Genomic DNA, 9,800 nt, shown 5'->3' with positions numbered 1-9,800 from the left:
ATTAGCAGCATTAAACAAGTCTCCTGTAGGCTGTAAACTGGCTGGTCATGGTCAACGACCACAGACTGGATGTTAGTCCACTATCAACTACACACTGACTGGATGTTAGTCCACTATCAACTACACGCTGACTGGATGTTAGTCCACCATCAACGACACACAGACTGGATGTTAGTCCACTGTCAACTACACACAGACTGGATGTTAGTCCACTATCAACTACACACAGACTGGATGTTAGTCCACTATCAACTACACGCTGACTGGATGTTAGTCCACCATCAACGATACACTGACTGGATGTTAATCCACTATCAACTACATGCTGACTGGATGTTAGTCCACTATCAACTACACGCAGACTGGATGTTAGTCCACTATCAACTACACGCTGACTGGATGTTAGTCCACCATCAACCACACACTGAATGGATGTTAATCCACTATCAACTACACACTGACTGGATGTTAGTCCACTATCACTACACGCAGACTGGATGTTAGTCCACTATCAACTACACACAGACTGGATGTTAGTCCACTATCAACTACACACAGACTGGATGTTAGTCCACTATCAACTACACACTGACTGGATGTTAGTCCACTATCAACTACACACTGACTGGATGTTAGTCCACCATCAACTACATGCAGACTGGGATGTTAGTCCACTGTCAACTACACACAGACTGGATGTTGGTCCACTATCAACGACACACAGACTGGATATTAGTCCACTATCAACTACACGCTGACTGGATGTTAATCCATTATCAACTACACACAGACTAGATGTTAGTCCACTATCAACTACACGCTGACTGGATGTTAATCAACTATCAACTACACACAGACTGGATGTTAGTCCACTATCAACTACACACTCACTGGATGTTAGTCCACGATCAACTACACGCTGACTGGATGTTAGTCCACTATCAACTACACACAGACTGGATGTTAGTCCACTATCAACTACACACTGACTGGATGTTAATCCACTATCAACTACACACTGACTGGATGTTAGTCCACTATCAACTACACGCTGACTGGATGTTAGTCCACGATCAACTACACGCTGACTGGATGTTAGTCCACTGTCAACTACACACAGACTGGATGTTGGTCCACTATCAACTACACGCTGACTGGATGTTAGTCCACCATCAACTACACACTGACTGGATGTTAGTCCACCATCAACTACACGCTGACTGGATGTTAGTCCACTATCAACTACACGCTGACTGGATGTTAGTCCACTATCAACTACACGCAGACTGGATGTTAGTCCACTATCAACTACATGCAGACTGGATGTTAGTCCACTATCAACTACACGCTGACTGGATGTTAGTCCACTATCAACTACACGTAGACTGGATGTTAGTCCACCATCAACTACACACAGACTGGATGCAAAATACACTACTTTTTAATTCATTGTTGAATTTTGCACATAACAATTAGATTAATCACAAAAAATCATGTGATTAATCACGATTAAAAATTGTAATCGTTGCCCAGCACTAATATTAATATTAACATACAGAGATTTTGGAAAAAACATATATTATTAAATAGGTGCACAATATGACTCGGGATTTGTTTTGAAAGGGTTAATAGGTCATTTTTATTGAATTTTTACTTTAAATCTGAAACTCTGAAAACTGAAACATTTTATCCTGATAGTGGTTGTTTTATTTTTGTAGTTGAGCTAAAACAATAGAAAATGTGTCTGTTCAAAAACGATTACACTGGAAATGTTTTCCAATAAAAGGAGCATTGACTCAGATTCACTCCTTTGCCTGGCTGGGAGCCTTGTGTCCAGCTCTGGACACATCAGGCCCATCAGGCAGGGGGCAGGGCGGGATGGCCAGCAGCTCTCTGTTTAAATGAATATCAATCATGCCTCCCAGGCTGGGCCGTCACCGCGGGGCTGCGATTGGTTCATAGCAGACCAACCTGGAGCGCCGGTGAAAGCTACTGTATCAGTGTCCATTCACTGACAACAACGAGGCTGAATAACCAATGAGCTCTGTCCAAGCTGAAGTGTGGTCCTCTCTATTCTCAGAGTAGCTTTGAACATGACCAGCAGCCTTCCGTGGCCCAAACGCTGGACTAGGGAACCTAAAGAATAGCAATGCTTTCATGAAAAACAATAACAATTGTAGCTTTATCACCAAAGAAGACACACAGGCCGAGGATACAGACGCCTTTCCATTTGGATTACTTTTCTTATTTGTTTGATATTTTAAGGGGTTCTAAGGGGAAGAAGCTTTGACATCAAGAAGGTTGGAGTGAAGAAAACCAAAAATGAAAGCAAGACTCTTTCTCACCTGCCTGGCAACTTTCTACTGTTTGAGTAAGTACAGTCTAGCTTCTACATTTGACACAGAGTTCAGGATCAGAACTGAACTTTGCCAAGTCCAGAGAGAGGATGCTGCTGCTCTCATCTGTTCTGCTGCTTTGACTTTGACTTTCAGTAAACTGGAATTAAAATCTTTTGCGCCTACGGTATTAATGAAATCCATAATCATCCTCATAAAAGTTTCCTTTTTGAAGATCCTATTGTTTCTCATTGAATCAGTAAGTTTAAAAACAGCATTGTTATATCGCCCCCGCTGTAATTGATGTTTCTGAAATTGCTGTAAATTGGAGAAACAAGCTCCTGCTCTGTCCTCATCTACTAATTCAGGTATTATTAATAAGGACTGAATGATCACTTCCACTCTGTTCAGATGACTGGAAGCTTTTGTCAAAATGTACATGACAATATGCAAATGAACTGACCATTGTGTCACTTTCTCACCAGTAAAACAGTGTGGCCTATTGAATGGAAATACATTTGGAGGTATCCTCTAAATAACTCCTACAAATATGAATATATACTGGTCAAAACATTTCATCATCAATCTTGAATGAACAGTAAACGGTTCAAATTGAACGCCATCAAAACACTGTTTGACTAAACAAGAAAGTTCATTGTTGAACTTGGAAATAATAGTTTTACAAATAATTGAATAAAAAGTCAAGATCCACTCACTAAGCAAACTTCACTGAGGAAGACTGTGAAGTGCAGCTGAAAGCTCCAGAAAAAGCTTGTACGTAGATCTAGACCAGCGGTTCCCAAACTTTTTAGGCCACGCACCCCCTTCTACATCCCGACCGGGTTCGCGCACCAATCATACATTCCACCATCTCTCTGGCAGCTGGCAAGCTCACGTCTTCGGCGATTGTGTGCGGTAGCCCCTTTCTCGCTATTCTGTAACCAGATATGAAGCCCGTAGTGCGTCATTTATAGACCAACACATGAATGAGACTCCAGTTGTTTTTGGCTGTTTTGTAACTCCTCCAATTTCGATATAAACAATGTAAGGGGCTTTTGACTTGCACTGGCATGCTTGGTGTTCAGGTGGCGACGTAAATAAGAGCTTCAGACTGTTAGCCAGAACCTCACTGCACACCACGCACTGCGGCTTTGGGGAATCTGCGTTGCCAATCCAAGTGAAGCCCAGACACACATACTTTTCATCATATTTCCTCTTTTTTTCCCAGTCTGATGCTCACTCTCGTTTCCTCTTTTTTCACCTTGACTCCGCGATGGGCCGATGTGCTCCCGATTTGTCTGTGCTATCCCTTCCTCCTTTTCAGTCTCCTCCGTCTCATCTTCCTCTGACTCTGACTCGATTTCTTCTCCCGGTCTCTCCCCAACGCACCTCTCCGTTCCCCTCGCCTCCGATTCCTCTCTCTCTCTCTCTGTCCCTCTCCTCTTCTACGACTGATAGCTTCAGATGTCCCACCTGACAGTTTTTAAATTAAAATTACATTTTTTTTTTATATTTAATATTATTACACCATCAGACCGCCATTGCACTTTTCCTCTCGCGCACCCCCTAGAGGCCCCTAGAGGCACCCCTGGGGGTGCGCGCACCCCACTTTGGGAATCCCTGATCTAGACTATTCAACTTGATCTAATTGTTTGCCACAGGGTTTCATTTTGTGAAGTGATGCAGAAAAGACTTTCTCTGTATGCAGAATTCATTTCTGAACCCAGTTATTCATATTTCATATGAACACAGACTTACATTTCAAACATTTAAAGAGCATTTCAGTAAGAATGGAATGCCTGACGGCCAGGTATTCTACATTTGTTGAAGGCACAATTATCACATAAACATTTAAAATAACCGGGAGGTTGTAGATGGGAAAAAATGTTTTATTTAAGAAAACCCGAGCAGCTTTGCATGAGAAGGGGAGCAGTGCAGACGGTGTCCTTAGCTCAGACCACAGTAAGGGGTTAGAGTTGGTGACCTCTGACCTTTGGGAGGGGGTATGACTCTGGGTCGCCCCGGTCAGCAGAGCAGTCTGTGTGGGGGTGCACAGACACAATAGGCCCCCTCAAGTCCTCAGTCTTCAGTGAGCTGACCTTCACACCCTCATCTCCATAACACTGTGCTCAGATTGAGACCTTATTAAAAATATGTGTGTGGAAGGTAATCCCCCTCCAGCGGCCCATGACCATGTCCCCGACAACCCTCCCCTGTCAGGGCTCCTCACTCAGACTCACACACACAGTGAACACCATGGAGGAGGCCTGCAAAACACCCCTTTAATCCACAGCAAGTACACAAAGGGCCTGTGGTGACCGGCGTGTGACAGGAAAGAGGCGAACATCTCAATCCGTGCAGAGTTTAGGCTAATGCTAACAGGATTTGAGCCATGCAAAGATGCAGTCATGAGGCTGATGGGACCTCCTGTAGGCCCTCATCCGGTTTTGACTGACTATATAAGGCGTTAACAAGCACACACTGCTTTGAGAACTTTAATGCAATGCAACTTGTATTAGTCCATTACACTTCTTTTATTAATGTTTTTTTTCATTACAGTTGATGTGTGAAATCTTCAATGCTTTATGTTTACACCCATGGGTGGACCTTGAAATTCTTATGCCAGCATATGTCCAGTGCCACAGAGTAGGAAACATGACTGGGCAGCTTCTGATGCACCAGTAGTGGTAGTAACTGGTTAAATTGCTGGTTAGGGTTATTGACTTTATAACTGTGTAAACCTTCCAGCTGTAATTTATTTTGATTAAAAAAAAGAAATGTGCTCCCATATAATTCATATAAGACCCGATACCTTATATTTCTCTTCTGGTGCATCTATTCGTGTCCCATTAGATCACAGTTTCAATAGTGCTTCCCATAATCTGGCAGTAGCAGCTCTCCTGCACAGTGATGAGTCTGTGGGAGTCCTTCAGCTTGTGTTTTGTTAGTTGTCCTGCCAGGCTTTTGCTTTCAATGAGATTTCCCTAAAAAGAGTTGCTCTGTGAGTTGACACCTCACTGATTCAAACTGCAGGTCAAACAAAGAGGCCTCCTCTCCATCACATTAGATATTATTGCTTATTGATCTGCCTGGCCGGTGGGGACCATGGTTTTGGCCAGGCTTTTTAAATCTGCACTGACCATTAGAAATCAACCCCCAAATGCAGATGGGACGTCCTGGCCCAGGGGCCCAAGGCCAATATCAGTTTATGCATCGGTCAGCATGTTATCAGACAGGAGAGGTAAGTTGCTCTAAAAACACCAAGTCTGATCCCACACTGAATTTGACCTTAATACCTCTCTTCATATCACATGATAGAAACCGTGTAAGTTGTACATTCTAGATATTTACAAGATGAAGTTCTATGAGGACGTGTGAATAGGGCTTGGTACAGAACCTTAATTTATCTTTGGTACTGCTTTGAACTGAAATGTGTCCAAACCATAGATTAAAAAGAAAAACTGTCAATTTCAGAAAGTTGGCAGATTCAAAATCTCTCTTGTGTTTGTCAGATAGATAGTTCCTGATTACAATCAAAAGTTTGCCAATCGTGGCTTTTTGTTAGAAAGCAGGTTATATTTCTCAAACAAACTAAAGTAGTATTGTTTTGGTACTTTAACTTGGGTATTGTATCTCCACAAATCTATAAATTTGAAAAAACTGATGTTGGAAGACAAATATTAACCACACTGAGCTTACTTCTTACAGTAGGAGCAGCCTAAAGCTACCTGTCATCTGTTTAAATCGCACTTTGAGTCGTGAACACATTCATTCCTCAGATACACTCAGAAACATTGAACTTGACATACGACACCCAGTAAATGACCATCAGTTGATTTCAACAAAAGACCTTTGGAGACCTCCTACAGCTGAAAGAACTCGCCGTCTCCAAGCAAGGAGAGTTTTACTCCCATGAGGAGGACAAAGGAGGAAGCCCCAGGCCATGGGTGTCATGGCTGCCCAGCCATCCCCAACTTCCAGCTCAGACGTTCAACTACACGTTGATTGCTCAAACTGCTTCCTCCTCTGATGTAATAGAAGAAGAGGTCAGGGGCAAAGGGGACTATTAGAAGTGATTCGTTAATATTTAAATCAGTTATCAAACATTTGCTCAAATATGATGTCTGCAGATGTTTGCCTTAAATCCATAGAACATGAAGCTCCAACCCTAACCCTAAGCAGGGGCGGACTGGGTGAAAAAGTGGCCCGGGAGTTACTGTCAGACCGGCCCACTCGATTCATGGACGCCGTGACAGTAAAGCCGCCCCTGTATTTCACCGGTCTACGGCAGCCATTCGCACCTCCGCTGGTCCGCCCCGACCGTCGCCCGGCACGGCGCAGACTGCGGTTATGGAGAAAAGTTTTTAAAAGCACCGTAGTGTCCAGCCGTGCTATGGCGTCCTCAGATCGCGAGGAGTAGTATAATGTCAGTTTATACTGTTGATACAGTTTTCACTGATTATTGACTTTCGGTATTAGAGTCAATTGAACGTGTTCTGTGAAGCATATAATATAGTCGGGGCCAGCGATGTCAGAGACCGGCCCAAACCCCGTCGGCCTACCGGGGATTCCCCCGGTATCCCCGATGGCCAGTCCGCCCCTGACCCTAAGTTTTAAAGCTTCAACCTTATTCTAACCTAATATTTATTTTTCTTGTCATTCCTGGCTCAAAGCCATACAGCCCTCCAAAGTTTGAAATAAACTGATTTGTATATGCTGCTCAGGACCCCTCTCTCTTTCTCTGTATATTTGTTATGGGGGGTAGACAGAAATCTGTGAACTTCAGGGGCCTCAGTCCCCCTAAACAATAGCAGTGGAGGGCTTGGGAGAGTAGCTCAGGCTGGACACAAGCTAACCCTCCCGCCCAACCTCATCTACACATCCATCCTCCTCACCTCTGACTGTCTCATGACCCCTGAGGGGCTTGGGGTTACAAGCACAGGGTGCTAGGGAGGGGGTTGTCCACCAACCCCCTCCCTTTAAAAAATCTCATTATAGCCCGTGCCTGATATTGAAAATAGTCCAATCTCTAATGCTATGCACTTCATCACACCTCATGTGGGCCCAGCTTGTTGTCATGGAGTACATTTAACTCCTCCAGTCTGGAGTTGCCTTAAAGCTTGTTGTCTAAGGTCCTTTAGTCCTGACACACTATGACCATCCTTCATCCATCTTCATGCACAGAGTCTCACTGGATTTGAGGCTTCAAGCTGAAATCAAGACTAGTGATTGATCCCATGCAATGCCAATGTGCAAGGCACACATCTCAAAGGTGATCGCAACACTGTTATTGAGTTACAGTTATTTTGATACACCTGTACAATCTAATGCAATCCCATACAATCACCCTTCAATGTTGATGAAGACAGTCCCACTTAGTTTTTGTTGACTCGATGGTCATTTCTGAAGCTGTACTTGGAGGTGGGGTTGTATTGGACTGCATTGGACTGAACCATGTTCCTATTTTTTTCACCCAAGCCTAAACATAATCAACGAGTTGAATTAACACCTCTAGTTTTCACTTCTGAGATAATATCTAAACAAAATAACAATACTTTCTGTTTAAGCAGTCTTTAGAAGTCATCCTGCCGCGTGTTCTTAATCGTGCGCTGGCTGTGTAGACGCTGTAATGTTTAGCTCGGGGAATAACGGGATACATGGAACGAAATGACAATATGAACAATGTTAACTGCTTTCAGTTAGAGCGACAGAAAAAAAATATAAGAATATACTGCTATGCACATTTGCACTCATTACAAAGTAACACTTCTTTTTTCGTACATTTGTTTTTGAGATAATCCAAAAGTAACAAAAAGTAATCAAGTTATGTCACTTTGATATTGTGATATTTTGATTAGGTTACTGACTACATTTGAACAGGTTATTAGTAATAGATTTTAAAAATAACCATTTACACCCTTATTGATAATCAAGAGTAATCCAGGCACAGAAATAAGATGTTAATCTGCATTGGTGTTTTATGAACCAATACCCTCAAAGAGTCCGATGACTAAACCTTGTTTATGTAAATCTCACTTACCATAACCCTGACCTTTTAGGCCTCACAGTTTGCAACACCATGTGTTTGATAACCGTGGTCACAGAATGGGATGCAGGTCCCCCTTGGGAGCCCTGCATTTCATTAGCAGGCCAAAGGGATGGGGAGCTCAGGGGGTTGCAGGGTTCTATCAGCCCAGATCCACTCTCAGCTGGCTGCATCTGCTGGCTGGGACATCTCTCCTCAGAAGGAGGGCAGATGCTCATTTCTTGATGGGACACATCAGTGAAGCCAATCACACAGATCATGAAGAGAGGGAAAAGCTCTGCTGTATGTTCATTTGATCAACAACCTTGTCAACATGAGTCATCAACCTTCTCATATTACAGAATTACAGCCGAACAATGTAATGTCTAAGAGGCGAACTTTGTGGTATTTGTATATACAACACCATGATACCTCTGTCTGCCATTTATCAGGTTTGGCCAACAGAAAGCAGTTTGGCTAAATATATAATATAGCTGCTGTGGAGGATATTCTATCCATGCTCACTCTGATTTATTGCATTTGCATGTGCGGATGTAAGACAAGGTGGGGAGTAGTGAATTGTTCAAGGATCATATTTTCTCTTACTCTCTGGCGTTTAGGAGATCTCTGTCCATGCAGACACTTTGGGTTTTATTTGTCCAGTTTTTTTAAATATCTGTCTCTGAAATGTCTGCCTCCACCCCAGTCCAATGGAGGTAATTCGGTTTTTTTATCTGATTCCAGAGATGCTGTCCCTGTTTTGTGGGTTATGATAAACAACCAGGTTTCTGGAAAGACATGTTACTGATGACATTTATATCAAATATCTCAATGCTGTGAGCACAACAAACCAAATGACATTGTATTGATGTTGAGGCAAAAATCACAGAGAGATATTTATATATACTGCATTTCAAAACCCTGTGGTATCTGCATTGGTAGTTACCACTGAAGGCAATTGAGAATTTTTGGGGGTAAAAATAAAAGTCAATGGAAATAGAACTACTAGAAATACATAATCAGTGTACTGCTAATGGTCTTCAACACATTAGCAAGCAGCATCAGCTGGCCTACAAAATGGAAATTAACTTCACCTGCAACAGAATGTACAAAATGACTTTAGCCAATCCAAACTTCAGTTCAGCTGCAAACCGCTGTGTGTGGGATGTGATGCTTGACGGCGGCTGGACAACAATAAATGTTGTGCGGCTCACAGCTCAGTTGACCGAAAGGGTATACTAGATTGAACAGATGCAAGACTCCACAGTGACATTGATAAGGCATTGTGCAGGTTCAAGTGCAACTGCCATTGTTACTGCCTTGCAGCTTCGGAAAGCGGCTACTGCAAGGGTTCAAGGTTCTTTGCATATGAGGACATTAACACCAAAAAAGACTGAAAGAAAATGGGGAAGACTGGGACTATCACCAAGGTCACGCAG

This window comes from Melanostigma gelatinosum, assembly GCF_949748355.1.
Source record: "Melanostigma gelatinosum genome assembly, chromosome: 17".
Lineage (NCBI taxonomy): Eukaryota > Metazoa > Chordata > Actinopteri > Perciformes > Zoarcidae > Melanostigma > Melanostigma gelatinosum.
The sequence above is the reverse complement of the archived record's forward strand: the minus strand, read 5'-3'. Positions refer to the sequence as shown.